We start from the raw sequence: 25,237 nt of genomic DNA, 5'->3' as shown, positions 1-25,237 counted from the left end.
ATTCAAGTTTTATTGGTATAACTACTTGCATTTTGATACAATTAAATAAAGTAAATTTGGATGTGTTGCATCAAGCATAGCTAATGGTAGGTACTTTAATAATGGAGAAATATCTATCTCCTAGAACTGGAAGGGACCCCAAAGGGTCATTGAATCCAGCCCCTTGCCTTTGGTAACAGGACTAAGCACTGATCTTTTGCCCCAGAACCTTAAGTGACCCCCTCAAGGATTGAACTCACAACCCAGGATGTAGCAGACCAATGCTCAAACCACTGAGCTATTTCATTTTACATACATTGAGATGGTATATTTTGACATTAATTGTTCATTTGAAATATTACTAAAACCAAACACTTCTTAAATTTTACAGGTTAAACTATTTTGTTTTAGATACTTGTATTTTTTAGATGTGTTTAAACCAGACTACCACCTTTAGAGGTAGGCTGTTTTGCATCCCTTTCCTTCCCCCCGACCTCCCACCCCAATTTATGAAATACCTTGTCATGAATATAGGGGGAAAGGTAGAAACCTTTATTTATACTTGGCAGCTGTACTAGATTGCCTTACCTGTAAAGGGTTAAGCAGTTATAATAAATAATAATTGGAGATATACCAATCTCCTAGAACTAGAAGGGACCTTGAAAGGTCATCAAGTCTAGTCCCCCACCTTCACTAGCAGGACCAATTTTTGCCCCAGATTCTTAGGTGGACCCCTCAGGGATTGAGCTCACACTCAGGTTTAGCAGGCCAATGCTTTCAAATAACCTAGTTGGCACCTGAACAGAAGGGCCAATGAGGAAAGATGATACTTTCAAATCTAGATGGGAAAAGGATTTGTTTTGTTGTTCTGTGGTTTGTTCTCTCTCTGGACAGAGGGAAAAGCCAGCAGGTACACTACCTCCCAAAAAACATACCTGGAATAACTCAACTAAAAACACAGAAACTGTAAGTAGGGCAAGGAAATGCATTAGGTTATTTTTTGTTTTAGCTTGTGAATTTTCCTATGTTAAAGAGGTAGTTTCATTCCTGTTTTGTAACTGTGAAGCTGAGCCCAGAGGGGATTCCTCTGTGTTTTAAATCTTTTTATTACTCTGTAAAAGTTACCTTATATCCTGATTTTGCAGGTGTGATTCTTTTACTTTTTTTCTGTATAAAAAAAAGTTCTTTTAAGAACCTGATTGATTTCAGTGTCCTGAAGACAAAGGGTCTGGTCTGTACTCACATTGCTAATGCAACTGGTTGGTATATTATTCTCAAGCCTCCCTAGGAAAGGGGGTAAAGGGGTTTGGAGGGATGGGGATTCCAAGTGATCCTTCCCTGAATATTTTGTGTAAATCACTTGGTGGTGGCAGCAATACCAGTCTAAGGAATTAGTGCCTTAGATAAGTTTTAACCTAAGATGGTAGAATATAAGCTTAGGGGGTCTTTCATTCAGGTCCCCACATCTGTAGCCCAGAGTTCAGAGGAGGGAGAACCCTGACATACCTGTTTGATGAGTGGCATTTCAGGAATAGGTCAGAAATGTGGACTTTGAGGACCTGAGGGCCTGCTCCTCCCTTCCCCTGCATTTACTAATTTCCTAGGATATTTATGCTTCTGACAATTATGGGTGGATACTTCTGGTCAAAAGTGTCAGAAGTTGTTTTAATATATACAGATTTAAAACAATTTGTGGCACTTAGACTTAGTATTTAGACATTTTTGAAAAAGGTTAAAAGAAAACCGGTATTTTGTTTATTGATTTTTTTGGGAAGCTATGTACCTTAGATAAACCACTGCTACAGGGATGAATTAGAGATGTGGTTCTCAAACTGTGGGTTGAGATGCCAAAATGGGTTCCGACCCTATTTTAATGGGGTCCCAGGGCTGGTGATAGACTTACTGGGGCCCAGGGCTAAAGTCTGAGCCCCACTGCCTTGGGCTGAAGCCCAAAGGCTTCAGCCCTGTGTGGCAGGGCTTAGGCTACAGGCCCCTGCACCTGCAGATGAAGAACTTGGGCTTCAGCTTTGGCTCCCAACCTCACCCAGGGTGGTGAGGCTCAGGGTGCGGTCCTCCCTCCTGGGATCATGTAGCAATTTTTATTGTCAGAAGGGGGTCGCAGTGCAATGATTTTTGAGAATCCTGACAAAGCTTTGAAACTTGGAGGTATTCGAGGCACTGAACTTGTAGGAGGCATTGCTGGTGGTAATAATTTTAGCTGTGTTTGCTTGCATCTTGACTTGCACATTAAATTACTTTTTTTAAAAAAAAGAACAGTGAAAACAACTGCAGACATTTTTAGTGAAAAAAAATAACTGTTTATGATTTATGGATTTAATTTGATTAGAGTTTATAAAAAAAGTTACTGCATGGGAATTTTTTGAACCCAGCAAAGTTTGCCAGTTAGAACTGATTAGTAACTTTTGTTTTTTAATATTAAAAAGTTTCATTTTGGCTGTTATTGGTTTGGTCCTAGGAGATGTAAAAACCTTTTTTATTTTAAAAAAATAGTACAGACCATTTTGGGACCATAACCATACACAACGTATATGGCCAGAAAATATTACTTTTTTGCTATTGCTTTATTTTTATGCACTTTTTTTAGAGTGGTGCTCTCTAGCTATTTTCTAAACATGAATAGTTATTATCCCCGCTCCCTGCCACACACACACTTTTTAAAAGACATTTAGCCAAACTTACACAACATTTTAAAATGATTATTGGAGATCTAAGGCTCCACAACAAATTTGCTAAATTTTTAACAAATGAATTATTTAATGTATTGGATTTATTTGCTTATGCAGGTGTATATTAGGAACTAAATTCTTAGTATTTTTACAGTGGGCAATTATTTTTGAAGTAACCATTTAAATACACACAAGACGCTGCCACATGTTTACAGTATGAATCATTTAGAAAGAATAGATTTTTTTTAAATATATGGCATACTGACAAGACACAACTTTTAACTTTGTATTATGTATATAAATTGGCATTACATTTTTTATAGCCTACTGGCTATAACTGTTTGTTTACAAACTTTTTATTATTATTATTTTATTTGGTACTTAATATAGCGGTATTTGGTTACTTTTTATTTGTTTATACTAGCGCTAGTTTGTTTTATTAAGTTTGTTAAGCTTTTATTTATTTTATTTATATGTGTGAGTATTTATGGGTTATATTGTTGATGGCATTATTTAATTTAATAGGAGTTTGCTACTTTTGTGGCAGTACTATTTATGATGTTTTGGCTTTGCTTGTTTTGTTTTTTCACAATTACATTTTGAAAATTGTAGCTATTTTTTGATTTCCATGTAAGCTACCTGAATTTAAAAACAACTTTTTAGCTGGGTGACATACTTTGGAAGTCTGGGGTGGTCCGATTGGCATAAAGGAGCTCCACTTTTAAAAGTGATTTTAACATTTTATTTCATATTTGCTAGAAAAGTTTTTCCATTCATTGATATGTAAAAACATTGAATTAGAACTTTAGTGTGAGTGATTGGCTTTTTTGGTATTTTTGTTAGTACAAAGTCAGAATTCAATTTCGGAATTACACTTTTTGTATTTCTGCTGGTAATTTGGAATTGGCATATATAGATGAGAGAAAACATTTGTATTTAATTACAAAATTAGAAGTGGCTTGAGGAGGAGAAAAAAATTGTATAGTCCGCTTTTGCATTTTCTGTTTATTTTTTATTTTTAAAAATAGATTTATTGTTATTGAGGTGAACCCATTTAATTATGATCATTTTCATTCAGTAGGTTACAATTTTATTTTATTTTATTTTATTTTGGTTGTTGTTGGGTTTTGGTCATTTTAAATGGACAGTTTTAGCTAGCTTTGAACTCCCCACCCTTCCCTTTTACTTGAACTATTTAAAAAAATTGTTTTTTTACTTGATTTTGTTAGGGTTAATTTTCTTATACTAATATGACTTTTTTGAGCATACTTTTTATATTTTGCTGTATAAAGGCAAAGGTTTTTTGGTAAGCATTTTAATTATTTTATCTACTCTTTGCAGGTTAAGACAGGGGCCAGATTACTTTTTTGCTAAATCCTGGAACAAAAGATGTGTTACCAATACAATGGATTTCTAGTTATAAGTTTAAAGGGGATGTAACAAGTTATCTGGCTCAGTGTCAAACATATGGCCCATAAAATTTAAATTACCTTTATGTTCTAGTTTTGGATTATTTTGGAGGCTTTTATACAACATGGTGGCAATTGTTTTATTGGTGTTTTTAACCAACTCTGAGGACTTGGGGTGATAGGCAATGTGCAGCCTCCTTTTAATTCCAAGTAGTTTGTACACTTGAAACAATTAATTTAGGGATGAAACCAGAGCCTCTGTCAGACTCAGTCCTCAGGGGATAATTCCCAGCTCGTAAAAACATTATTTACCAGAAGAAATGCTGTAGTGACAGCAGTGTCATTGGGACCTGCAAAGCTCTTCACTCATTTTGTGAAAAAACATGTTACACTTGGTTAATATTTTTAGGGTTTTTTGTTTAGATATTGGAAGAGGTTTAATTTCATTTACCTGTAGATCTGTTTAAGATGGGCAGCCCTTTAAGGCTGGGATTTTTTGTATCTATTACCTTAATATGGCTGTGTTGCAGTATGTTTTTTTTTTAAAAAATAAGATATTGGAACCACCAATTTATGGTGTTTGTTAGCTTTGTTTTTAAAGACTAGCAGCTTTTTTTCCCCTTTATGCTGAGTCTGGTTTTAAATAAGCATTATTGCAGTTTTGGGTTTTGTTTAAGATTTTTTTTATGATGGAATATTATACAATATTTTGGACATGATAAAGTTTACATACATGTGGATTATTTAAAAGGTTTTGGACTATGTTTTGGGGGGGTATTTTTAATAAAGATTACTTCCAGCTTTGACTGACTGACATTTGCAGATGTAGAAGCAGCAGCTCTTTTAGCAGATGGAGCTTGTCCTTTTCGGTCTGACCTTGGTTCAGTACTTTTACTTGGGATTTTACAGTCTAGTTAGATAATGCAAATCTGTATGGCACTTTATTTGGTACAACTTTAGCCAATGTATTAGCCTGATTATTATAGGCAGTTTTGCCCATTTATCATGTATCATTTATCTATAAATAAATGGTTAAATTAATTAAAACAATAAATCAACTGGTCCAAAAGCATAAATTAAAGTGTTTGACATGTTTACCTTTAGCATTTTGAAACTCACTATCAGGAAGACAGACCAAGAAGAAATGTCTTTATTTGTTTTTATATAGCTTGAGTTTTGTGCATAAAATAAAAGTTTATCCATTATCTTTTATGGATGATTTTACAGTCAATACCACAGCAACAATTTTAGAATCTTTTTTGGTGACAGAACTTGAACTTTTAAAAAAATTAAGCCTACTGAGGGATGCCAAAAATGTTAGATTAAAGGGTTCAGCTTATACTTAGAAGCTGGTACTTGTTTTAAGATTGGTTTAAAAAACAAGGGTTTAATGTAAGATAATTAAAAAATTAAAGCATAAAATAATTTCTTGATCCAATGCAAAAGTTAAACAGTGTATTGAAGAAAATGTATAAGTTAAAGAAAAGTGTGAGTACATTCCAAATGGTATAAAAAAGTTGCAAAAAGAAGTTGAGTTTTATAAAGAAAATTTTAAAGAAGGCATAAAAGGTATTTGCCAAAAGGAATTAAGGAATTAAGTGTAACAATTTCTATTGCCAAATCAATGTGTTAAAAAAGAAAAAGATCAGTGTTTAAACAGGAGATATGGGGGGGTGGAACACAAATATTAAAAAGCAATTTAGAAACATGCAAAGCAAACTGTTAATCTTCCTGTTTTAATAAGACAGGGTTAACAACTGTTTTATAGCAACTGATAATTTTTAATAATTTAACAAATGCTTTGTTTTCTCTCTTATTTTAAGGTTTGTGATTTCTATAATTGGTACTAATTTTTAAAAAAAGCAAAAGTAGCAAAATTAAAATGCTTTGATTTGTTAAAGTTTAAGTTGTTAAAGTAGACTTGGGTAATCCTCTTGTTAACAAAATGCTAGATTTTGTTGTTGTTCTGTGCTCAAGTTCCAGGTTAAAATCCCCATAATGGGCTAAGCTGGCATAATGTCCAGGTTGATCTCTCAATGTTGGTAGTGAAACAGGTGGGCAAGAACCTGTCAGAGATTAAAAATGTATGAAAATTTTTACTGAATTTAGGTGTTGCAAATGACTCATGAATGCAAACGTGGGTCCAAGAAAACATCTTGTAGCTTCTTTTTAAAGAGGAAACATACTTGGGTTAAAATAAAAAAGTTGTGAGAGCTATTTTTTTTTCCTCCAAGTAAGTTTAACCACTTATGCACAGAATTTCCACAGTTTGTGTAAAGGCATAGCTTTGAAAGTATAAGCAATAAAAGAGAGAAAACATTTTTTCTCTCCTATCTTTACCCATTCTGGGCATACAGCCAAAAGGGAATAAAAGCTGGTTTGTTTTTAAAAATCTTACGCACATAGAAAATCAGTTTTGAGTTTTGTTTTAGCTACAAAAAAAACCTTGTAATTTCTTAGCTTTCTTAATAGTTTAACTGTAATTTTTCTAATATATAACCAACTCTAAAATTTGCAAATCTCAATGTATATATAAACATTGTAAACCTTAGAATATATCCAAGTTCCTTTTTGTTTTCCTATGCGCTTCAAATAAAGAAAGGGTTAGGTTTATAATTATAATGCTATGAACCAACATCTAATCCTAGGCGGAATTGGTTGCTGTATTGGGTCTACAAATTTACTTTAATTGTGAGCTCCACAGTAAAAAGTGAAAGTTCATAAAATGTCACAATTGCCTATAACAAGAAATATTAATGGGAAAAAGGTGCAGAAGCAAGGCAGAAAAACTAAATTAATATAAAGAAAAAGTCCTACTAATATAATTCAAAGACTGTCTTAAAACCATGCCTGGCAAACAAGAAAAGTGTGGAATCAGAAAAACTCAGTGAGCCAAAATTGGTGTCTTGGAAATTAGTAGTAATTGGTGGACAAATAATGAGAGAATGAGCAAGTCTACTCAGCACACCCTTTTTGGGTTCGTGGGTGGGTGAGACCTTGAGGAAAATATAGAATAAATGACGGCTACTGATATACTGGCTGACTCAAAGAAGGGGAAGAAGCAGACTTCAATATCATGGGCTCAACCTCCACTGCCTCTAGGACCCTAGACCTTCTTCATCCTAATTGTGGAAATGTCCTGACCAGCCTAGAGAAAGGAAGCCAAATGACCTCCATTGGCATAGGTGAAAGCCCGAATACCACCTGGGATGTGAGACTTTGTCACCTCCACACACACACACACACCTTTGTGTGTTCTTTCCTTCCCCATCTTATTTCTTCTCTTTCATGTCACTGTCCTTTTTCCATTTGTCTAGGAAGGTTTAGCTTAGCTAGCCACGACTGCATATTTTTGAAACACTGCTCTGAGCCTGTGACCAAAGAGGCTACTAAAAGCCATGCCCTGAACAGCCAGATGCTTGGACAAGTGTGCCAGTTCTCAGAGTGGCAGATAAAACCACATGTTGTGACTGTGCTTCTCCAGATGTGAGGCTGCAAGTGAAAATCAATACCAGAGACAGAAATTGTGTTTTTGCTCTTTGCTGTTCTTGTGTCATTTGTCTTGTTTTATCTTCCAGGAAATAGGACCAGATTTCAACAACAACAACAGCATCAACAGTTTCAACCTATCTTCTCCTTTCCATCTTTAATACCATCTAAGAGACTGTCAAACAAGGTTCTCCCCCTACCTTTCTAAAAATCCCTCTCCAGATAATGGGAAAGGGAACAAGGGAGGTTGTTATTGTGAGAGCCTTATTTAATAATTTACATTTGAAATGTTTTAACTTTTTTCTCCTTTTCTCTATCTTTACTAAAATACATTTTTTTAAAATGGTGTTTGTGCAACGGTATTTAGCATGCTGAAGTCTCTGTATACCAAACCCCAAACCTTGTTAAACAAAATTTAGTGTTGGACAGTGACAAGGTCATGTTAACTCCTTTAACTCTTTGGCCTCTATGTTCCATCTGAATTAATATAATGCCTCCCAGCTCTGTATTCATAGACTGTGGCAGTAGAATTGTTTGTTTTTAAATCAGTGAGTCATTTAAGAGTTTGAAGTATCAGAGGGGTAGCCATGTTAGTCCTATCCACAAAAACAACAAGGAGTCTGGTCGCATCTTAAAGACTAACAGATTTATTTGGGCATAAGCTTTCATGAGTAAAAAACCCACTTCTTCAGATGCAAGGAGTGAAAATTACAGATACAGGTATAAATATATATTGGCACATGAAGAGAAGGGAGTTACCTTACAAGTGGAAAACCAGTGCTGAAGGCCAGTTCAGTCAGGGTGGATGTGGTCCACTCCCAATAATTGATGAGGAGGTGTCACTACCAAGAGAGGGAAAATTGCTTTTGTAGTGAGCCAGCCACTCCCAGTCCCTATTCATGCCCAAATTGATGGTGTTAAATTTGCAAATGAATTGTAGCTTGAATTGTATTGAATTGTAGTTTGAAGCCACTTTTATCGGTGGCAGTTATATGTGTGAACAGTTTCCTCTCCTCCTCTTCCCACATGACCCATGTTGGCCTGCCTCACTTGAGGTTTGAATAAATAATAATACAATTTCATTTGTCTCTCTTGTCAAGTTCTTTCTGGTTTTCAGAATATGCTCATTCTAACAAAATCTAATCAAATAATCAGGCACATTCTAATCTGGGGATTCAGGGCCTTAAAATTCTTCAGTATTGTTGCTATTTCACTGGCAGCTTTCTGTTGGCATATGTGAAGAAGCACACCACACCATCCCACTAGGGACACTGAGGCCTCCTCAGAAGCCTTGCTCATATTCCAGTGCTATCAAATATTCCACATTCAAATAAAACAGTCAAATTCTCAGCCCTCCAGTTTCCCAAACCAGAACTGAAAATAAATAAATGAGATTCATATCACAACCCAAATGGTTCACTGTACTAATTTGTAAAAGATAACAATTAGCTCATCTTGTTTTTCAGACCTGCCATTAGACTACTGCATTTCACTATGGAAATGCACACATTTATATGCCATGTAGGCCCTTCTCTCTGGAATTAACTATTAACATTTACTCTGTCATGAAATTACTAGGTTTAACTCTTCATTCATTGTTGGCATTTACAAGACACCTGGTGTGATGCATATTTTAATTTAACAGCTTTCTCTTCCCGCCAACAATCAAACATGTTATGCCTCATGTACTGTACATCTAACCTACTGTATATACAAAGAAGAGAGACTAGGTTCTCTATTTCAGCTTTCATCTAAAAAGAAATGGACCAAAAATTTCCCCAAAAAACTTCCTAAATCAAAATAAGTCTAAGGCACAGATCCTCAAAGTTAATTAGGCACCAAACTCCAACTGATTTGAGGATCTGGGCCTAAGTTTCTCCACATGTTCCCCAAGTGCATGAGAATTTCCAATCTTGAGAGGCTGTTAATGCCAATTCAGTCTGTGTTCATCTTTCTATTCATTACTGTAATTTTTTTGTTCTACTGTTAGTAGCTGGAGCTGTGACTTACATCATGTTTAAAGTTAAAAAAAAAATCTATTGAGAGAGTATGTTCTTATTCTACCAGGCTCACCTCATCCCTTCATCTTTCCAATAGTAAATTTAATTTGGGGGAATCATGATACTCATTTTAGGTTTGGGGTTTTTTTTCCACTATAAATGAGATTTCTGTTGACTTTGGGTAGACTCTAAATATTCCATGACACTTTTCCCTCCTCACAGTGTTGTGAAGTGTGTTGTATGTCAGTTGGTTCCTCACCTTTATGCTAGGGATCGCTGTGTTTCAGTGGAACTATATGTATTTAAGACCTGAGTTGAAGTCAGTGGAAATTTCTTTTGACTTCCGTGACCTTTGGATCAGACCTATAGTTATCTGTTGCTTTTGGACCCCTGCGCATAAAAGTTGTTATATAAATAAATTTTAATATTAATAAAACAGTAAATAATCACTTGAAATTTAACTACTTTGAGCACATCAGAAGTCTAGCCTAACATTTTATTACATTACTGGGAATTTTTTATTTTAACTTTACTCTCATACATTGTGTGCATAAATCATTCCAAAATAATAGCTAAAGTTAAAGACGTTACTTTTAAAAAACAGTGTATCTTTATTGCTCACTTCTCTGGCTTTAGGTTATTTTTGATGACAGACTATTGTGCTATACCTTTTTGACTGCATGGAAACTCACTGTGGGATACTTATGTATTAAGGACAGGATCCAAAACCTAATAAAGTCAACAAGAATCTCTCCATTTACTTCAATTAGCTTTAAATCAGGACCTAAATGAATCATCTTAGAACTTGAATGTTGCTTGAGTCCTAAGACGAGCTTTCCTGGAAATGAGGGATACTAGTCACACCCCACTGTTACTATTTTTTTGGGTAAAAATAGTCATATTTTCAGTCTGAATAATTTTTACTTTGGATTAAGGGAAACAATAGAAGAAAAATGTCTCTGGGAGAGAGCACAGTGTGTTCATTTTCTGTAACATGCTGAAGCTCTACTTCACAAAATGGCTTCTAGCCTCACAGACTCCCCTATCCCTGCACTGCCACTTTTCACAGATGGATTGGGGTTCAGCTTTGCGCTGACTACATTCCTGAATCCACAGTGCTAGGTCTGCTCAGATTTTCATACTACCTCCCCCACCCTGCTCCTATTCATTATACAAGCTACTGACTCCCTCACTCACAATAGCCTCCCTTATAATCCCTCATCACATGGCTAGAGGCCTCACTCGCTGTTTTTTCTTGGTCTCCTCCATCTTCCTTGCCACTCCTAACCCCTGCAGACATGGGCGCAGCCATGCTGAAATTTGGCATGACTCCATAATTTGCTCACAACTTCTCCATGGATGGAAACGCCGCAGGGAGAGAGAGGAACATAAACAAAACAAAAGAAAATCCACATTTCTTCTGTTCTGGGCTGAGTCCTGTAATGAGCACATGCTACTCACCATTTGGTGGTGCCTCATCTGGGGCATTAGCTTGCCATTGTCCATTCCCCATCTGGTGGTTGCTCAGCCCATTGCCTCAATAACTCACTCTATAGCCTCTTTCTCACTGCTCAGGAGCTGCAGTACCTCTCATTCATGGCTTACCCTCCAATCATCCTCCCTTCTGGAGTGTCACTAGACTCTCTCTTCACACAGTCTAAGGCAGGCTCCCTATCCACCTTGCCGACTGTGCCACTCCCACAGTGGCTTGTAGAAGAACCCAGGCCCACCCTCTACACCAAGTTCCAATCCAGAAATTCAGGTGTATGTTCTCAGCCCATACTGCAGCTGTCCTGGACTGCTTCCTACACTCCTATTAAAGGCTCCTTCCCTCATTCTTTTATCAGGAAGTCTGACTGCACATTTCCTCACTACAACCCCTCTTCTTTATTGGCAGCTCCTTGGCTTTATAGAAGCCTCACCGTTTTTTGCCCAAGTGAGCTTCGTCCCCAATTAAACCTCATAGCATCCTAACTCCCTCCACATGCAGCCTATGGCTAATTGGCCTCTCTTACCTATATTAACCCCTCCAGGGCAGTGAGGGGTGAATTTCCCATCACAGATTCCCAGGAGAATTATCGGTTCATAGGTGTTCTTTGCCCTACATTTCTCTCTTAGTAGCTTACTGATCTGTAATATTTGGAGAAAAATACTTTTTCGCTGCTGCTCCCTCTATGGAGTATTGCAAAGCTAAATTCATTAACGTTTTTCAAATATCCTGAATGAAAGGCATAGCAGCAGAAGAAATTCTTTTTTGCTATAATCCCTTGCAGATATTCTATGCACCTTTAGAAATTAAAGCATGTACACAGAAATTAGTACTATGCATATCCTGCCCTTCTAGCACCAGTAATACAATGAAGTCCTATTATTATAGTTAATTCATTTTTTTTACCCTCAGACTGAGTTAACTCTCAGGAAGATTCACTCTGTAATTGGAATTCCAATTTGCACATTAATTCATTGAAATAATTTCAAAGCTTTATCCTATTTCCAATACCTGAGATTACTATAAATTGGTTTTATGTGACTGTGAGGTAGTAAAGGTAAAGGTCAGCCCTACCTTGCTCCAAGAATTTGTTTATGCTTTCTTTTTGCAGACGGAGAATGCTTCAAGTGTGTTTATTGGGCACTGCCACCTCTTTTATGGATCCAGTCTCCTGGCCTGTCTTACCACTCAGGGGCGGCTCTAGACTCATAGACTTTAAGGTCAGAAGGGACCATTATGATCATCTAGTCTGAACTCCTGCACAAAACAGGCCACAGAATCCTACCCATCCATTTCTATAACAAACCCCTAACCTATGTCTGAGTTACTGAAGTCTTCAAATTGTGGTTTGAAGACCTCAAGCTGCAGAGAATCCTCCAGCAAGTGACCCACACCCCATGCTGCAGAGGAAGGCAAAAAACCTCCAGGGCCTCTGCCAATCTGCCCTGGAGGAAAATTCCTTCCCGAACCCAAATATGGCAATCAGTTAAACCCTGAGCACGTGGGCAAGACTCACCAGCCAGCACCCAGGAAAGAATTCTCTGTAGTAACTCAGATCCCATCCCATATAACAACTGATCACAGACCACTGGGCATACTTACCTGCTGATAATCAAAGATCAATTGCCAAAATTAATTGCCAGAATTAGGCTATCCCATCATACCATCCCTTCCATAAACTCATCAAGCTTAGTCTTAAAGCCAGATATGTCTTTTGCTCCCCTTGGAAGGCTCTAGGCATTTTGCCGCCCCAAGCACGGCAGGCAGGCTGCCTTTGGAGGGTCTGCCGAAGCTGCGGGACCAGCAGACCCTCTGCAGGCATGCTGCTGAAGGCGCCCAGCCTGCCACCCTCGTGGTGACCAGCAGAGTGCCCCCAGTGGCTTGCCGCCCCAAGCATGCGCTTGGCATGCTGGTGCCTGGAGCCGCCCATTACCACTAGGCTTTCTGTGTTTTGACATATTTTCTGGAAGAATACTATTATATTTTTGTGGAATGGTCTCAACAGATCCATACTGAACTTAGAAGACATACTGATATTCCAAGTGAAAGTATGTGTGGCTGACAAGAGTTACGCATTTCACTTTTTAAAAAATGGAACTATATCAGATTAGCCATATAACTTGTTGCATTTCTACAGTTTAGAAAGTGGCTATGAAGTCAGAAACAGTGGAGCAAGATGGGCAGATATCCCCTTAATACTTCAAAGTAAGCAATTCTAGATTCCCTTAAGTGCTCCATCTTTTTTCAAGTTCATTGTAAAAAGAAAGAAAAATGAAATTGCCCATGAAAATACCACAGACCTCTGAACCAGTGATAGGGAAATGACAAAAGGATCAGAATTTCAGATTGCTCCCAAGCTTTGCTCAAAATTAATGGAATCCCTTTTTCTAGAAAACAGGGTGTGACACTCTAGGATCAGACTTTTTCAAGTGTTTTCCTGTACTATAGTTGCATAGTCTTAATATCCTATCTGTTCTAAAGGAAAGGACTGCCTATTTTTTCAGGAACTCAGTGTTACTCAGTAAAATTCACCCTGCAGGGGAGGAAATCTCAGGTAAGGGTAAGTTGAATTTTAAGGCTCTAGGATTGGAGTTTTGCAGAGGTGGAAAACAAAAACAAAAGACAAGAAAACAAAACAAAAAATCAGATCAAAACAAAAACCGCATAATTACCTCTTTCCCCATAATCATTTGGTGGTACTTCCAGTCCCAGATGAAATCATGAAATATAGAGACATAAAACATTGTGAGTTTGATTCTTTTTTTAAAGAAGTTTAATATAATATTTTAACTGACAAAACGATTTGAATTTCATTTGGTTCAAATTCCGACAGGAGACTCAGTCCTGTTCTTATTTTATCCAAACCGATTCATCCATCCCATTCATTTAAGATCAGCAGAGAATTTTAACTCGGCATGCCTAGTACACTTCTCAGAGAAAATATTTAAAAAATCTAAGTAGTAAATATATATAGTTTATAGGACATCAAAATTAATGAGGTAAAGTTGAAACTTTCAGATCCAAGCATCTTAATGTTTATTCATGCCTTTTATGCCATCATTAATGCAGCATAGCACAATCAGACAAACACCAAGCTTCAAAGATTTAAGTCATGAAGAAAGATTAAGAAAGCTGGACTTATTCTCACTGGAAAAGAAGAAACTCACAGTGTCCTAATTAAATCTTTTAAGATTTCAAAGATGATAACATACTGATCCAAGCAAAGTTTTACAGTTGCAAATAACACCATGATCTAAAAAAGGGAATTAATTGGAAGTACATGGAGAGTTTTGAGCAAAACTTTTTCTCCTGTTCACATATAGGCTTGTAGGACAGGGAACAACGTCAAGTTATTAGTAACAGGAGATATTGAAGAAAAATGCTACAACAAGTGTGCAAAACAATTTCCAGGTAAACGTAAGACACAGAGGTTTAAGAATAAATAAATAAATAAATAAATAAAAGTCAATGGTGTTGACCCTTCATTGGGAACTGCACAGGGAAATCCCTCTGCGTGCTCAGAGCCCCACTGAAGTCTGCTCATCTTCATGTGGGTGCAGGGGTCTGCCCACATGGTTGTCAATGCACAATTGGGGCCAATGAGTGTGCAATTGACTGCCTTACAAAGAGTCAGACCAAGCTGTTAAACCTTCTGCACCAAAATGGATTTCAAGCAGGTATAATATGCTAAATTGATTTTTTTTCCTTGCCTGTAAATATCTGGTTTTAGGAGATCCTTTCTACATCTTTGGCACCTTGCATAAAACAATAAGTAATTAGAGGTTATTTCCTCTCCTTTTACTGATGCAGATTCTTCCAGGGGATATTCTGGACATTATTAATACTGCTTAGGAAACTTGTATACCGAGAAGAGAATTCAATTGTGATTTATAGAAAGACTTCAAGAGATTGTAAGTGCTTCAGGGCCGGATCTTTATCTTATTAAAATTTCCAGTTATTAATATAAAATCATAAAATCATAAAATGATAATAACAACAACAACTAGAAATACTATCCATCTTCTGGGAGGTGACTAATCCCAATAGTCTTAATTTAGAATGTGTGTGGTGGGGGGAAGGGCAGGAAATCAACTGGGATGTACTAGTACAATATGGTGTTGAGCTCAGGAAATGATTTTGATATCACACAAAGTAGTCTAATAGGTGTTCATTTTCTAGTAGAGAGAGTTCAACATTAATTTGAAATTGAAATAGCTTTTGCAGCAATAAGAATACTACAAAGTCCTCCACCTATATAACCTTGACAAATACTTCAATAGCAAACCTAGCGAATCAATTAAATGCAAGTGCTACACAGAATCTGTCCTTTGAGGGAGCAGAATCCTATTGAAGAGCAATTTCTCCAATACAGTGAAAATGGAAAATTGATTTACAGTCTAAACGTGTCAGCTCTTCTAAATAGAGTTATAACTAGACTCTATAGAATGTCAGATAAAGAAACGCGGGGGGGGGCTGAATGAAGGAACAGATAACACTTCACTTTAAATGAAGTGTAATTGTTCAATCAATATTTTGCTTTAAAGATTAGGTAAGATTTCATTACACATCAATCAACCAAATATCACATTGTACAGAAATAGAGCAACGGCTTGCAAGTTGATGGTAGAAAATGCACAAGGTACCCTTTCCACACACAAAACAATAGAATTAAAAGGATTAAATGCCACTAAAACACATTTCAGTGGATCAAGCTAATGAAGGGTTTTTAATTACACCTAAACAGGCTCTCTTTCCTTCCCTCCATGTTAGCAAAAAGTAGCAAAAGTAAGCTGGCTATTGCAGGGTGCATTCTAGTTTGAAGTGCTGTTGCAAACATGACAGTTGCCATTCATTAAATAAGAAATGAGTTCATAAGGTATATGAAATGGTTAACAAATTGTACACTCTTGAAGCAGGCCGGGCAAATATGTGTTTCTCTGACGGTTCATGCCAGAAGTGCTGACACAGCTAATTTGTAACGTGCATAAGCAGGTCTACACCTGCTTTTTAAAGTTTCAGCAATCTAATAGAGGAGCAGAAATAATGCCATGGGATTTACAGCAAGTTAAGGAATTCAAATGCTCAATAGCCACAGGAAATAGTTGACAAGCAATCCATAGGATGATATAAAAAACAAAGTCTATGTCTAGTTTCAGACACTTCATGAATGGAGAGAAAAGGCTAAATTAATTTAAATATATTATTTGCTACATATATTTTGCCCTTTTCTAGTATGAAGAATACTTTGATTATGTAGACACAGACCTATTTTCTGGACACAACTGGCCATTAGAGTCAGTTAGGGGTATACAAACGGATTGAAGGCTAGATCTCCCCAATGCCTAGAGTGTGCTATTTGTATAAGGGCCTGTGAGAGGGAAGTTCCTGGAGAGATTGTGCCTTAGGAGACAATCTCTATAGTCATTGTTCATCCCTGAACAATTAGGATGCTGTAAATTATGATTTCTGGTGCCCAGGCTCTGCTTTGCAGACCAGTGGAAAAGAGGCAGAGCAATGGCCCCATATCTTCCCACTATTTGCTCCCCAGAGGGACCAAGCAATCCCAGATCACAAAGAGTGTTATGCTCACCCTTTCACAGGATGCACAAGGAGGATGCAGGCTCCTTGCCTGCTGCATCACCCATACAAGGGCCAGTCATAATCTCAACCTAAATGCTGAAGTTAATCCATAATAAACCAACAGTCACATCAACTTGAAAGCTAATATTTGAGCCCAGAATGCAAATCTAGATTCATTTGAGAGGTGCAAGTCTTACTTTGCAAACAGATGAGGGCTGCCTTAAAATGTTTTTTGTTTATGAGACCTTATTGGTAGTGGGTTTTTAGTTGTTGGGGTTTTTTTATTTAAGATTATTTTACATCTTGGAATAAAGAATCTAAATCAGTTATTCAATGGGATGACACATGAAACATACTAATGTTGAAAGAAAACTAGAGTTTGCAATGGTTTGGCCACTTCCTAACTGTAAGAAATTCTTCTACAAAGTTCAGTGGGGCACCAATTTCTCCCTGTATGGATTTCACATGCATGCAGTATCCTTACCTTAAAAACCTTTTAAGTCCTGTCTTACCACAACTGATACCAAATATGTGTGATCATTAGTAGAGAGGAGCCAAAGCCACAACCTTGAATATGAAACCCCTTCAGATTTTGAGAGGATTCAAAATTTGGGTATCTAAAGTCAAACTTGCTTGTACATTTTTGGGATGGGACCCGTTCTAATCGCATTCCTGAAAATGATGACATCTTTTAAGAAGAGTTGCTCTTATGAAATTTTGGTTAAAGATAGTTGAACTCTTGCAAGGACTGCTGATTTTACCATTTACATCATTTCACCAGATTTCAGCATCACTGAATGTAAATCCAGACCATTCCAATTTGGCCAGAAACCTATACCAATAGCCCTGCCCTAAACCCAATTTGGAATCATAACTGAACATGATTTTCTTGGTCCATCTGTAAATTATTGCTGATTAAGGGGCTGATCTCAATGAAATTCAGTGACACAATATCTATTCACATCAAAGGCTCAGGACTGGAATACTTTGGCCAAATCCTTTACAGTTCAATAACTTAGCCTTAAATTTTGTAATGACTACTATGCTGTAAGTGTTACATTTCAGATGTTTAAATTATTATTGAAATTAGCTAATCCTCCCCCAACCAAACCATAAATAATATTTTGGCATTATACAGTGCCTTCCAAAAAAAGGATTTCTAATCGCTTTACAAACATTAATGAATTAAGCTTCAGCACATCATTATGAGGAACAGAAGTATAATTATCCTGGTTTTGGAGAGGTACAGAGAAGTTAAGAAACTTGCCCACAAAACAAGCCAATGGAAGCACGAGGATTAGAATGCAGGAGTGAAATCCTGACCACAAGATTCCTCACTGGAGGATTTCACCCTAGATCTCATGACTCCAAGTGCTCTTATTTAACTGCATGCCTATGCTTTCTCCCACTTTGGACTCATAAGCATACACCACCTCTAACGTTGATTAATGCTATACAAGCTGCATTTGTTTAAATGTAAGATTTTCCATTGATGTTGATTTATATTTTTATAGTGGACACATTTAAGTAAGAACTGCTGTACTGTGAAACTATCTAAAGTAATATGCAACAAAACTGAAAAAGAATGAAGCAGAAACCAGAAGTATTTACCGTTCATAATGGTTCCCAACACTGAAGTGAATGTAAAGCAGATCTTCCTCGTGATTTATTGATGTTCAACCTCAGAAAACACTGAAAATATAAAAGGTTCATTCAGAATACTAGTCTATTTATCAAAGTATTGTCACATGGCTACAGAACTGCAACAACAACTTTAGCTGCAGTTTCACTTGCCAGTTAAATTGCACTGAAGATTATTTATGTTTTAATAATTTAGTGGCATTTCATTTTAGAAGCGGTCAAACATGCATTGAGACTCATTAAAAGCACACGATATCTGAATTTCTAATAGAGTTATAATGTCAGTAAAGATTTTACTTCACTCTTTTTTCCTAGAAATGGACAAGAAGTAGTATTACATTTTTATTATAGTAGCACACAGTGACCTCAAATTAGATCACAGCCTCATGGTGCTAAGTATTGCACAAACACAGTCCCTGCCCTGAAGATATTGCAACCTAACCCAGCAAGGCAGGCAGCATGTGTAGAGGAAAGAGAGGTGAAGTGACTTGCCTGAGATGGGGGAGGATCCCAGAGCCTAGCTCCAGTGACAGCCCAAATGTCTGCACCTCTATTTTATATCCCCATGTCTTGAGCCCCTCAAGCGTGAGTCAGCTGATATAGGCCAGCCATGGGTGTTTAATCACTGTGTAGACATACCCTTAATGGGGTGAGCGGAGCACATGCCCCTAGTAGGGTGAATGCATGTCTGCAGGAGAGGGCTTGAGAGAGAAAACCCCTGCCTGGGGTAGGGAAGAGAAGAGAGATTTTCCATCTCTGGGGAAAGAGAAAACATTGCTCAACTCTGGGGTAAGAGAAAGAGAATCAGAAATCATCCATCCTGCATATGGAAGAGAAATAAAGAATCCTTCTACAAATTCCTGTGAGGAAAGAGAACCGAGCTGCTTCCATCCCAAAGAGGGAAGATTCTGGAGCACATGGGAGGTCTCTGTGAGTATGTCTACACAACAATTAAGCAAGTACCTGTAACTGGCTCCATCTCCAGGGCTGTAAAATTGCTGTGTAGGCATTTGGGCTCTCACTGGAGCCTGAGGTCTGGGATTAGGGTGACCAGATGAGAGGAAGAAAATATTGGGACACATGGGGGTTGCTGGTAGAGCAAAAAAAAAAAACAGAAATATCAGGCCAAATTGCATCCCGACCTAACATCAGTCAGGATGTGGGACAAATGCCTGAATATTAGGACAGTTCTGATTTTATTTGGGACATCTGGTCACCCTATCTGGGATCCTTTCCTCTTGTAGGGTCCCAGAGCTCAGGTTTCAGCCTGAGCCTAAATTCATACACAGCAATTTTACAGTCTCGCAAGACTGAGTCAATTGACCGTGGCCAGCCACGGCCATGGCACAGATGTTTTATTCCAGTGTAAACATACCTCTGTACAAAAAAACACTTAAGCTGCTGTAAATAGCTACTTAAGCACTTAAGCCTTGAGGGTTTGAGCATGTGTGTAATTCCTTCTCTAGTCAGAAATACTCTCAGAGAAGGTAAGCATGTGTTTCAGTGTTTTTCTGAACTTGGACCTACGACTGGGATGGAGGAAGAGGATCTCCCTTTATCAGGTACTAAAACAAGCCCAAATCAGGTAAGGGGGGGAGGAGAATGTTAGTTGTCTGTAAAATCATGAATGATGTGGAAAAAGTTAATGTGAATAGAGAAGTATTATTTACCCTTTCCCACAATACAAAAACCAGGGGCCACATGATGAAATTAATAGACTGCAGGATTAATACAAAAAAGAGGAAGCACTTTTTCACACAGCACGCAATTAATCTATGGAACTCATTGCCATGGGATGTTGTGAAAGCCAAAAGTATAAATATAGGTGGGTTCAAAAAGAACTAGATAAGTTTATGGAGGATAGGTCCATCAATGGCTATTAGCCAAGATGGTCAGAGATGCAACCACATGCTGGCGCAACCCTAAACCACTGATTGCCAGACACCAGGATAGGAAGACAGGTTCAGTCTCTCCAGCTTCACTGCTCTGCACAATCCTCTTAAAGCCCTGGTACTGGCTACTATCATAGACAGGATGATGGACTAGATGGACCATTGGTCTGACCCATTATGGTAGTTTGTATGTTAAAAGTGTGTTTAAACAGAAAAATAGTAATAAAAAAGTACATTTCCAAACAGATTTGGATTAATCCTGTCCAATAGTACTATATATTTACTAGACTATGAAATAATTTAAAGGGCAGAGTGTTTTTTAAAGCCACGTCCATTCAAGTGGGGGTGGGGAAGTAACTAGAATCCATATGGGTTCCCATTCTGCTTGCAAAGAGCAGTCAACTGTAGGTATACCTCATAAGGGGGTCAACACCCTGGCCTCTTTGAGGTGACTAGTTTGCTGTAGGCATTAACAGTCACCTAGAGACTGCAATGAGGGACTGCAAGCATCAAGATTCTGTTTGCCTTTTGCTCAAGAGCACATGCATAGTGGCAAACTCCCTGCAGCTTCTCCTCTGCTTGTGCACTTGAGACTGCATCTAATGCCTATTAAAATCAATTGATAGCTCAGTGGTTTGAGCAGTGGCTTGCTAAACCCAAGGTTATGAGCTCAATCCTTGAGGGAGGCACTTAGGGATCTAGGCAAAAATCAGTACTTGGTCCTGCTAGTTGAGGACTGGACTTGATGACCTCAAGGTCCCTTACAGTTCTAGGAAAAAGGTATATCTCCAATTTAAAAAACAAAGAAGTTTTCCCATTAATTTCAACGGACTCTTGATCAGGCATTGCTAGTAGAATCTGGCTCAAGGAATTTTGTTTTATTTTTTATTTGTATTAGGATAGGTGGGGCTGTCAGAGCAGATTAACTGTTGGAATGTGGATTCCAAACACATAGCAATTCCTATGCAATTCATCTGGCACAAATTTTTGTGAACTTTCAAAGAAAAATAAAGATTGTTTTAGGCCATATTGAGAATATGTAGAGACAAATTACAGCATTTTAACAATTAAGGGAAAGGATGGTTTTGTTTTTGACATTACATATTACTAGGATAAACATCTGAGTGTCTGATTTACTGTAATGAACAATTAATGGCTAAAACATAAAACATCCAATAAAAAAATGTTTCTAAGCAAGGAGCATTTGGTTTCCAAAGTAGATTAATCATCCTTTAATGCTTCTTCTTCTCCAATTATGATGATGAAATGTAGTATATCGCTGCTTAGCTATGATCAATTTAATATTTTTGTTTTGTTTTTAACAACACTTCGAGTATTCATTTTATTTGGTGATGGTGATCCAAACATTCATAGTCATCCACATCTTTCTTCCAAATGAACTGGCTTATATTTGCATAGTTAATTTCTCAGCATTTCTTCTCAATTTAAAGATGAATATATTATTCAAACTTGCCCAATAATGTCAGGGATTTTTTTTAAATCACCAGTCATAAAAAATGCTTTTCTAGTCAATCAACCAACCAATCATCAGTTAATGGCCTCTCACCTTAAATGCTGTGGGAAAACAAGCACTGTTTTCAGATACATGGTAGCATATTGTATATTTTGTTAAAAAAGAAGTCTACAGTATTTATTTTCCTAATATATTAAAATACATTAAAAATATTAAAATATATATTACAAAATTATGCTTCGCAATATAAGGTGGCAAGGAGAGTTTGGTTGACTCTTGTTAGTAATGTTTCAAATTCCAATAGCCTGCATCCATATTTGAATTTGAAACTGTATGCTAAATTGTTTAGAATAAAACAGCAAAATCTCAGTACATGAAAGCATGTTACAGCAAGGATTAGTATTTGGGTTAGGCCATAATAAATCACTTTTGAATAAAACAAATAAGTAATTTAAACCAAAAAAAAAGACATAAAATGTAGATTTCCTTAGAAAGATACTCAATAGATGAGATTTATATTTTGTCACTTGAGGTCTTCATTAGTATCAGTTTTCAATTCTGACTTACTCTGATTTAAATTGAGAATTCTCTTCACTTTATTGAGTTATATCACCAGGGCAAATGACCCAGAACAGAATTTAGCTCTTATTTACAGGCAGTTATACAGAAAATAATCTAGATTTTTAAGGAATTCCAGATTGTTATATAATCCAGTACAGTTTTTATAATCTTGGAGGGGGAGGGCAATTTCACTAGTATTAGAGTGTGAATATGTGCATCTTGATAATTTCAAGATCCTTAACTCAGTGAGATGCTATTCCTTCCCCCCTCACTCCCAGAAGGTCCAATTCCTCATTGTTTACTTTGATCAATTCTTATTGACTTCAACTTCTTTGCAGGCAGAATGATTCTGTGAGCCAAAATTGGCATCTACTACACCCTTATATCTTTTTGGCTTTAAAGCCACAATCTGATCCTAAGAATAAATTAATATTTAGTCATCAATAGAAGTTCTGCCTAAGGAGTGAGTACAAACTGTAAGACTTTACATAGATTATCAAATAAGGCATCTACCATAATATTTACTAAGTTGTCATCTTCAACAAAGCCCCATGAAACTTTGGGTTGACCTCAACAAGTTGTCATTCAGTCAGATACTGGATTGCTAAAGCTTATTGTCCTGTGTGATTTAAATGTCCATGCAGATGCTGACATTTGTAGGTCATTCAACTCCTCATAGAACTATACTGGGTAGTTTGTACCTCAATGTTCAATGCAGGATGCACTCTAGTTCTTGGTTTTTGGCATAGGATTGAATCACAGGAACTGCCATTCCAGGATGACCCTCTTGTTCACCTCACCCTGGATTGAACAAAGGATCCTCACAGCTAAAAACATGAGCTGTTACAGCTTGACCCAATGCTTTCTAACAATTCAGATTATCTGTGGACTGAGACAGAGGAAGTCTGTAACATACACTAGCAAATGAGTTACAAGATCACTGATTTATCTAGTCTAGTCTCTGACAGTGTCCAGTACCTGAGAAATAGTACATGAGGGGGATGATCGTTACTAATTATGAAAAAAATTGCTGACAGAGAACTTTCTTCCTAATCTCAGATAGTCTAAATACACAGCACACAAGGTACAGTGGAAAGGGGAGGAACAAGCAAGCAAAGGGATTGAGGATCACATCTGGATAAGTCTATGATTTTTTATGCAAAGCTTATCTTCCTCTTTCCCCAACCCTCAAATTTCCTCTTACTGATCCACTGCAGTAATGTCCTAAGTCTTATCCCCCATGTCCCTAATTCCCTGCTCCCAAATACACATCCCCCTCCAACAGTAAATCAGGGGCAAGGATAAATAATTTAGAACAGCAACCATCAAACAACAAATAACTTTAAAGTATTTTAAGTGTCTGAATGTGCTTCTCTGGCAGCAAAGGAGGGAAGCAGACAGGGGACTATTGCATAGCTGCCCTTCATCCCTAAAGTCCTAACAGCTCCAACAGCATCTAACCCCACTCATCTCTATAACCCAGCAGTCCTGGAATTCCATAGGCAATTATGCATTAGGTTAAAAAAGTATTTATTTTTCGTCAGCTTTAAATGTGTTGCCTTTTGAGGTCATTGGGTTACCCCATGTTTTTGTATCAAGAGGAAGGGTATTTAGGAGCATCTGATTTACCTCCTCTACCCCATACATTATTATGACATCTTTATCATACTTATTTGCCTTGTGTCTAGGAGTCCTAATCTCTTCACTCTCTCCTCAAATTGAAATTATTCCACACCGTGGATCATTTCCATTGCTCATCTCTACACTCTTTCTTTTTCCACTGTACCCTCTCATCTCCAAAAGCAACTTCAAATCTTAAAAACTTCACTTGTTTCCCATTATTTGCTTTACAGTTGGTTTGAGAAGGACACAAAGGCAGTCAGAGATGTGCAAACACTGAGGTCATAGATGGTACCTTTATGAAAGACTAGTGAACAATGGAAATTCAGTTCCAGTAGCAGCACCCATCTGCCTACTGCAGTATCTTCTCCCTACTGTCAAGTAGCAGCATCAGTAGCTGCCTCCTTCTACATCCTCCCACTCCCAGCTGTTGTTTCTCACTATTCAGGGCCAGGAATGTAGTGATTAGCCCAGTTGCAGCAACTCTCCCAGTGGGGGAGGGGACCAATATAGCCCCAAGGAGAAAGCAGAGAAGCCTTTGAGAAGGTCCTCATGGAGTATGCCCATAGAATTTAATAAAGAATATCTTCTTTTTAAAAACCATCCTATAAAATGTAATAGTGGATAACATCATCCTTGGTATAAAAATCCAGTTTTGTTTTGTTTTTTTTCAAAAACCCTATAGAAAGTTCATCGTGACAATATTGGAAACTTCAGACATTAAAAAATCATAAGTCAAGTCTCCAAAAATCTAGATATTGGTTTTAAAAATAAGAGACTTTCTTACAATAATAATTTTGGTGTTCTCTTTATCTTTTGGTTTCTGAGTCCTTAGAGTGTACTTGCTTCACATGTCCCAGCTTTTCTCTGAAACTAGCATGGCTAGAGGCTTTGTTTTTTAAAGAAAATTGAGATTCTCATGTAATCATCTGAACTGAGCTACTGAGGCTTGAAGAGTCACACAATATCACAAATTTCACCATAAACATCACGACTGGCAACACCATCATGCTGCAATATATTTTTTGTTTCATTCCTAGTAAATTCTAGAGGACTTTTTCCACAAGGAATAGGAAGAAAGGCAAAGGAACTGGGATGAGGAAGGCATAAAAGATTGTGAGAAGGAAGAAATAGTGGGAAATGGTGGGGAGGGGAACTGTGGCAAGAAGAGATCATGTAATGTGAGGGAATGAGTGCTCCCCTCCATATCCCCCCACATAGTCTCTAACGTACAGGATCCGCTCTGGCAGGCTGCTAGAACTGAAGTATAACTAATTTCCTTTCTTTGATGTATACTGCAGTTGAGTTTACATAAGAGCACTAGAGTGGCTATGCCTCCTCCTGCACAGGAGATAACTCCAAGTCTGAGGTCTTTGGGGTCTTGCTTTATAGAAAAAATCCCAATTATTTGCAGAA

This window comes from Gopherus flavomarginatus, chromosome 2, assembly GCF_025201925.1.
Source record: "Gopherus flavomarginatus isolate rGopFla2 chromosome 2, rGopFla2.mat.asm, whole genome shotgun sequence".
Classification (NCBI taxonomy): domain Eukaryota; kingdom Metazoa; phylum Chordata; order Testudines; family Testudinidae; genus Gopherus; species Gopherus flavomarginatus.
This window is presented reverse-complemented; position numbering follows the sequence as displayed.